The sequence below is a fragment of the Limulus polyphemus genome, unplaced genomic scaffold (assembly GCF_000517525.1).
Source record: "Limulus polyphemus unplaced genomic scaffold, Limulus_polyphemus-2.1.2 Scaffold2020, whole genome shotgun sequence".
In the NCBI taxonomy this organism is placed as follows: Eukaryota; Metazoa; Arthropoda; class Merostomata; order Xiphosura; family Limulidae; genus Limulus; species Limulus polyphemus.
In genome coordinates this window covers 64,510-72,435 of record NW_013667630.1, presented here as the reverse complement: position 1 = coordinate 72,435, position 7,926 = coordinate 64,510, and the positions used below count along the sequence as shown (strand labels likewise).

Genomic DNA, 7,926 nt, shown 5'->3' with positions numbered 1-7,926 from the left:
CATGTTGTAGCACAAGATAATTAGTGTGCGGATCATTTTCATTTATATAGTGCTCTGTGAACACAAATTAGTTAGCATAAATCAGTTAAATGACGAAAAATTAGATGTCTATTTACTTGTGACTACTCAGTGTGCACTGGTTCAACCCGATTTGTTAATTAATGGTGGGAAGTTGGCTCCAGAGATGAAGAAGGAAGAGAGATTAATGCATACAGTAGATGGTAATAAATTTCCAGCAAAAGGAAGTTGGAAGTTACCTTTACTGTAGGAAGCTTCTCTACAACTCATTATGTGTGAGTAACTGACATTGAGGAAAAGTGCATATTTAGAACTGACTTTATGTGGAAACATGGATATGAAATTAAGCTAGCTTCAAGTAGCTTAACATTGTATTACTGGAAAATTCTCGTGTGTTACGTGGCAATTAGTACACCAGACGTTGAACTTCCAATGATGATGGGGACGGGGATCATTGTAATACCAAGAAGTGAAATACTCGTACCAGGAGTTATTAGAAATAAATCTACATCTAGTGACTGTGGCTCGTAGAACCAAACACTTTTGCATGTCCTGAGAAATTGATAATTGGAAGAGCTGTCAATGATCTGAAGAATAAAGATGTCATACATGACTTTACCCAGGAAAGGCTTAAATAAGTGCATAAAAAAGTGAAATGTCGCTATGATGTTAAGATTGGATTCCATCAAAATTACAAATCCCATCATAAAGAAGAATGAACTCCAAAGTTAGGCAGGTGTTGGAAAGGGCTGTTCGTGGTATTGAAAAGAATCAATGATGTGGTTTATAGAATCTGGAGGGACAGGAGATTCAAGTGAAAGATCACGTTTGAAAGTACATCAGTGAGAGAATGGGTAACTCCAGAAAAGAATTTGGCTACAGAAAGTCAACTTGCTGAGGAACCTAATGTTCCTGTCGAGATAACTTCCAGAGGATCAACAAGGATAGAGCTGCCAGTGGATTCACTCAACCACAGACGTAGGAAGAACTCCCCCAGTGACCCGACAGCAAATGATAATAAGGGACAAGATGTCCTCCTAGGCTCATGGTGAATAAACAGCTAAGTGTAGTGTTTTATTTTTGTATTAGGGTTATTCAAGGGACTTCACAATCCACAAAGAGGGAATGTTGTAAGCTATGTTTTTCAAGGTTTCAATTTAGATATCAGCTAGTGAGCGCATGAGGTTAAGATTTAGTAAATTTGATTGAAATCTAGATGGGTTCATTAGCTATAAATTCGAGAATCAGCGGAGTATTGAGTTCAGTTCGTTCAGTGAAGTATTTAATGAGAAGTTAGTGAAGCATTCAGATCAGTGTTACTTCTCGCGTATATTCAGTTTCTCGATCGATTATCCGGGAAATTGTACAAGTAAGTATATTTGTATGTTAGCCGTAGTACCATTAGCAAGGAATTTCCGTTTAGACGTTATTTGTGAAGTTAGACTTACAACTTGTGTCACAGTGAACGCGGTTGGCCCGGCATGGCCAAATGGTTAGGGCGCTCGACTCGCAATCTATGGGTCGCGGGTTCGAATCCCCGTCCCACCAAACATGCTCGCCCTTTCAGCTGTGGGGGCGTTATAATATGACGGTCAATCCCACTATTCGTTGGTAAAAGAGTAGCCCGAGAGTTGGTGGTGGGTGGTGATGACTAGCTGCCTTCCCTCTAGTCTTACACTACTAAATTAGGGACGGCTAGCGCAGATAGCTCTCGTGTAGCTTTTCGCGAAATTAAAAAAAACAAACAAACACAGTGAACGCATTATGTAGACAATTTGTATCACAATGAACGCATTTTGTAGAAACGTTAAAAAGAAACAAGTTAATTCGTTATAGTTTTGTGGACTGGATTTAGCATTACTTTCTCCAAGTTACCTTACAGAGCCCCCTGAACGATGAAAGTGGTGAAACACGTTACAACAGTATCTTTCATTCATCTTATAAAACGCCAGTGGACAAACTATTCACTGAAAATGAGAGAAAAGTGTTTAAGACAACAACAAAAAAAAAAAGGAACGAATATGTTTTAGGGATTGTTTCTACTTATGCTTATAAGAACAACTACTAAAAGAAACTCAGGTTTTTGGTTTATATAAAGTTTATTTATATATAAATAAATCTTTAGGTTCCTTGTTTTGTGAATGTGGTGTTCGGTGCTTCTTTATTTGATGTTTCATCTTTCAAGTCTGAAACATTAAAGTTTTGTTATGCATGCACCATAAACATAACACATTCTACAACTCTGGATAAATTTGTCTAATATAATAAATGTGAAGAATGAGTGTATTCTTAAAATTCTAAGCTAGAGTCTTACAAATCCATAGGTGGTAACCAAATTTATAGGTTCATCAAAAGTTCAAAGAGAATTTCAAACATAGTATAAAATTTCATTTTCAGCCACATCTTGGTCTTGATGATCGAGTTTGTGTTGCTAAATGCTCAATTATGTTGCTCCGACCCGCCTTTAAGTGTTTTCATGGTTATTAAAGGGGCAGTGCTCTATGTCTTTAAGGCACTGAATGAGCTCGAACATGCTCATTTAAAATTAATAGTGTAACTTCCTGGTCAATAGCACGCTTTTTATACACTGATAAATAATCTGGGATCATTATTTAGGAACGTTTACGCTATTTTGTCTTCTGTTGACGAGAGTAACACGCTGTATAATTACGGAAATGTCGGGTAATATTTCTCCAGGACGACACTCCGCTTTTAAAAGCCCATTTTAAACAAACTTGCAGAAGACAGCCGTTGATTTTATGGTGATCGCCAGAGGGTTAATGGTTTTCCTGCATGAGTTATCTGAAATTGCAGTTATTACCTTGCAAAATAAGCAAATATTTTAGGTGTTTAGAATTACAAAACAAAATTTTTAGTCTTCTGAAACTTCACTAACTATTTTCGAAAGACTGATTAGCTGAATACTCAATGTCAGTAATAAGTCTTAGCATACTTTTTTTTCTTGTAGCATAAGTCTTAGTTTCCCCCAAGGAGAGCCGAAGGCCGCCTGAAGGGGTAACCTGTTTTAACCTCTAGCACCACTTTAAGTCAGTAGACACTTAAATGACGTCACAGAAGGGACGCTTAACGTTGAAATTTGTACTGCCGTGACGTCAGTAAAACGTGCGCATGCAGTGAATCACGAGAAGAACTATGCATTATGTAGGCTACAACACAACATGACATATAAACTTCAAAGCAAGAAATAAAAATATTTGTTACTCCTAATTTTAGTTTTATTTACTCTTGAAACAGAACACTTTTGGGGAACCCGTGGAAATACATCTAGTATCCTTTTTTTATATAAATTATAAGATGTTGTGTTTTACCATAAAACTACACAAAGGACTATCTGTGCTCTATACATCGCGGGGAATCGAAACCCGGATTTTAGCAGTGTAAGTAGGTAAACTTACCACTGACCCACCGGGGGACTAAACGATACAAATAGAGGGGTTCCCATATAACTAAATATGTCATAGCAACAAAAAGGTTAGTTACAATTAAGCTGCAAAATAATAATACAACAGTTGGAATTTATCCAAGACCCCAAATTTAATTTCACATCTCAAAATACAAATTATTGATTAAAAAAATTTGGAATAAAAATAGAAATGGGATAGAAAATGATATTTTGATGTAAAACAAAGAATATGAATAACATAAGGTATGCCCCCCCCCAAAATATATTTTTTGTTTGTTTGTAGTTAAGTATAAAGCTACAAATGGGCTATCTGTGCTGTGCCTATTAAGGGTATTGAAACCCAGTTTCTAGCGTTATAAGCCCGCATACGTATATATATATATATATGTATGTGTGTGTGTGTATACATATGTATTAAACGTCATGGCATTGGATAAGAAGCTAGCTCGTAGGGGCTTTTACCTTGAATTTTATAAACTTATACTTATTATGTGAAAAGAGCCCAGCATGTCCAGGTGGTTGGGGCGCTCGACTCGCAATCTGAGGGTCGAGAGTTCGAATCCCCGTCCCACCAAACATGCTCGCCCTTTCAGCCGTGGGGGCGTTATAATGTGACGGTCAATCCCACTATCCGTTGGTAAAAGAGTAGCCCAAGAGTTGGCGGTGGGTGGTGATGACTAGTTGCCTTCCCTCTAATCTTACACTGCTAAATTAGGAACGGCTAGCGCAGATAGCCCTCGTGTAGCTTTGCGCGAAATTCAAAAACAAACATTATGTGAAAAAGTGTCATGATAGTTTGGTTAGCATTACTGAAATTGCTAGTTAGCATTAATTAATTAGAGCACTTCAGAGTAGAAAAAAAGAAGACTATGCCTCCACAAAAATATTGAATAAATAAAATATTCCTTATTTTTATAATCCTTAAGTTTTCTATGTTTGAGGCGTAACATTCTCGAAAACTGCATATTTTTGTAGCAAAACGCTCAAAAATATTATTTTCCTGCTCTGAACCGTTCATCGAGGTGACATCTGGTGTCGGGAAGCAGAAAGTGGTTGTGCCTCTCAGTTCGATTTTTATGTTTATTCTGTTTCTCTATGCCGTTACAAAAACAGCCACGAGGAGCACAGCCTTATAACTGTGTTTCACAAGGATGTTGAAGCCAATCAGAATCTAGGTTTAAAAACAACCAATTAAAATCATTCTGAGATAGGTTTGCAACAAGAAGAGCACGCAAGCCTAAATTAATCAAAGGCTGGTACAAATTTAATTGTTCTGTGATGATTCAGTGTTTTTAAGGATATAAACTAAAAGTACTTTTCGTTAAATGATGTGTAGTGATCTGGTTCACAAAGTGTGACGATTTATCTTGATTTGGACGTTTAATATTTAGAAGTTTTCCAGTTAGGACAGTAGTTAGGCCTTGAATGGCTCGTCAACTTTATGAAAGACCGACGACGCTAACTGACATTTAAGTAATTAGGACGTCTAAAGTAAGTACCTGTCTTATTCAAGTTACTGTTCATTGTCCTCTGTTTTTGGTGGTGATGGTGGGTTAAAGTATCGCGGCCTCCTCCCCCAATATTAACATGACCTATTAATCTGACTTTAAAGTTAAACTGTGGAACAGGCCTCCGTATTTTAAGTTTGCCGTGGACTCTCTCTAACCTCTGGGCGGCTCTGCTGACAGACAAGCGTTGTATTATCATAGATTTAAGTATTAGTTTTGCAGTAAGAAACATTAAAGCCCTCCCCCCTCCCCTGGCTCAGTGGTAAATCTGTTTGCACTTAACAAACAAACAGACATTAAAGAACTACGTAAGTTCATTATTAATATCATTATTTATCACACTTTTATATAAAAAACAGATAACAGATTTTTTATCTATACAATATTAAAAAAATCGCTCCCCAGTGGCTTTAGACGTGTTTTTAAAATAATAATAATGTGTGTTTTTCTAAACCAGAGTAAATAAATACTAGGGGTGCGTATCTCATCATAGTAGTCGATACGATACGCATCTAGATACAGAAGTTTTACCAACGGTTTGTTACAAAGTTTAACAGTCTTGTCTGTAACTTATTATCTATATTACTAACATTGTATAATTTAAGTACTTCACACTTTACAGTGCTTTTTTCAAATTTTCAAGTTTGATCAACTAAATGGCAACTGGCAAGAAAAATAAAATAGAAAAGTAAATATCTGTCTATCTATTTTGTTATTGTTTATTTGTTATGTTACTTTGCATGTAATGTTTTTGATAAAAGAAATGAAGTATTTCTCAGTCTAACAATAATAAACTTATGCATGATAGCATAAAAACAAGATGCACCTTGTTTATAACAAGTGCAAAATACCTTTGCTTTATACAACTTGTTAGTTTTTACAGAATTGAGGAAAAACAAGACAGTTGTACGCTTCACAAATACATCATTTATTTACGAGCATGGTTTCCTCAGTAAAGGTATCATCAGGTATATGTTTTATTTGTGTAAACACGTGAAACATGTTTCTTGTGAAACTTGCTTCTTTAATACCTGTTTTATAACAAGCTTGCAGATTGACATGTAACACTTCACGTCTTACATTATTTAATGTTCAATAAACCTAGAACTGCGTCCCTGTTAGCTTTTATTTTGTATTTTGTAATGACATATTGAAATAATGTTGAATTGACCTTTTAATCCGTTTATTTCCCCGTGTGTTTCCAAAATTATTTCCAATACTGCAAACAGCATATATAAACTCCTTTGAACACCTATAACTTTGGTTAGGGGGTCATAAAATGTCTGCATTACAAGCTGTTTATAACAAGAAGCGTAATAAAGTATTGTAAAGTTTTGAAATAGCTGTTAAAATGCAAGTGTTATGATATTTTTTTAACCTCCACTACCTCATTACAGGGAAATAATATGAACATGCACACTCGAATGTGATTATGCGAGATAAAAGCGAAAGTACGTTTCATTTCTGTTGACAGCTTATTTACGTAAACACTTTGTAACTGTAACTGGACGATGGGATGAGTGGTGTATCCAAAAATCGTATAGGAATGTGAAAATCACTACATTATAAAACATATCACAGACTTTCAAACTGTTGATAACTCTCTTTTTTCTTTTCTTGTGAAACATGCTGTTTTAATATCTGTTTCATAACAAGCTTGCAGGTCGACATGTCTTACATTATTTAACATGCTAAAGAAACCTAGAACTGCGTCGCTGTAACTTCAATTCTATAGGCGTTAATTATGTAATTTCTAATGCTAATAAAAAGCAAGTATCATCACTTCTGCAGAACTGTTTAGCCATATTTTTTTGACAGAACTAAATTCTGGAGCATGTCAGGGTACATGTTTCTCTTAACAGTTACCTATACATAAAGAACGGGCTATTGACATTGCTATGTGTCTCGCACGTTCACGTTGCACGGGCAACAAACCGTGTGTTTTTATGTTAAAACGGTTTTCTCAGTATGATTTCTCAAAAGCGTTTCCAAAATTCTTGGACACCCTGTGCTTTGAAATTGAAAAGCGATTGAAAGTTAGAATATTACGTGCAACTTCTTCGGCGTTGTTATAGAAAAAGCTTGACTAGCGGCTAGGATGCTCGGTCTGTGAATTCGAGAGTTTATGGTTCGTGGCTCTTTGCTGCGAAATGCGCGCTGCACTGTGAGCACATAGATGTTTTATAAGAGTGACGGTCAAATGGCGCTATTCTTTCATATAAGAGCAGTTCAAAAGGGTAGAAAGTGGGTGATCTTGACTATCTGCCTTCCTTAAGTTTACCAGTTCGAAATTAGGGATAGGTGTGTGCAGATGACCCATTGTGTAAATTTGGGTGAAAATTCTGAAACAGACTTGTTGCTTATTAGTTGTGATAACAGATTTCTGTGATTTACTTGTGAACAAGTCTGGGTGTTAACAAGTAGTTAAAATGAAATAAAGCTTGTTTGAATTATGTTTTCAAAGATAATATTGTACTTGTAATTACTTGAAACCAAACTACTTTTTTCTTGGTGAAAATAAGTTTTATTTTTGTTATAAAAAGTTAACTGCAGGTGTGTGTATGTGTGTTTTCCGCATTCTTCTTAATTTGCCCAAAGGTCTGTAACAGAATAGCATTTCAAATCTGTCCAGTAAGCTTTTCGTTCAATACCAGAACTCATCAGATAGGCTGAGCAATGAAAGACGAAAGATTGTATGCAGTGCTATTTATACAATTAATAATAAAAAAAACCATTTTGTAAATGTAAAATGATGTAGGGATGGCAGTGCCAAAAAGAATGTAAACAAGAATACAGGGATGATACAACTATACATATATCATCCCTACATGACTTTCAATATTAATATTTAAAGTTGCACTGTAAAATGATCGAGTACAAAATGGTTACGATGTCGGTCAATTTGATGACTACCCTGACATGACCATGATAATATGATAAACAAACTGCCTACCATATTTTCAAGTTCTGAGCAAC

At 35.7% G+C, this 7,926-nt stretch overlaps 1 protein-coding gene across 2 annotated transcripts in view; it reads left to right on the top strand.

Moving 5' to 3' along the window:
- Positions 1-7,926, top strand: part of LOC111087332 — a 28,233-nt gene that overhangs the window by 6,008 nt on the left and 14,299 nt on the right. The window contains exon 1 of one of the 2 annotated variants that reach the window (XM_022393616.1): positions 4,810-4,933. The exons of the other annotated variant lie outside the window; for it this stretch is intronic. The gene's annotated coding sequence lies outside the window, so the exon portion shown is untranslated. Of the gene's footprint in view, positions 1-4,809; positions 4,934-7,926 lie in introns of those variants that run through there. 2 annotated transcript variants of the gene reach the window in all.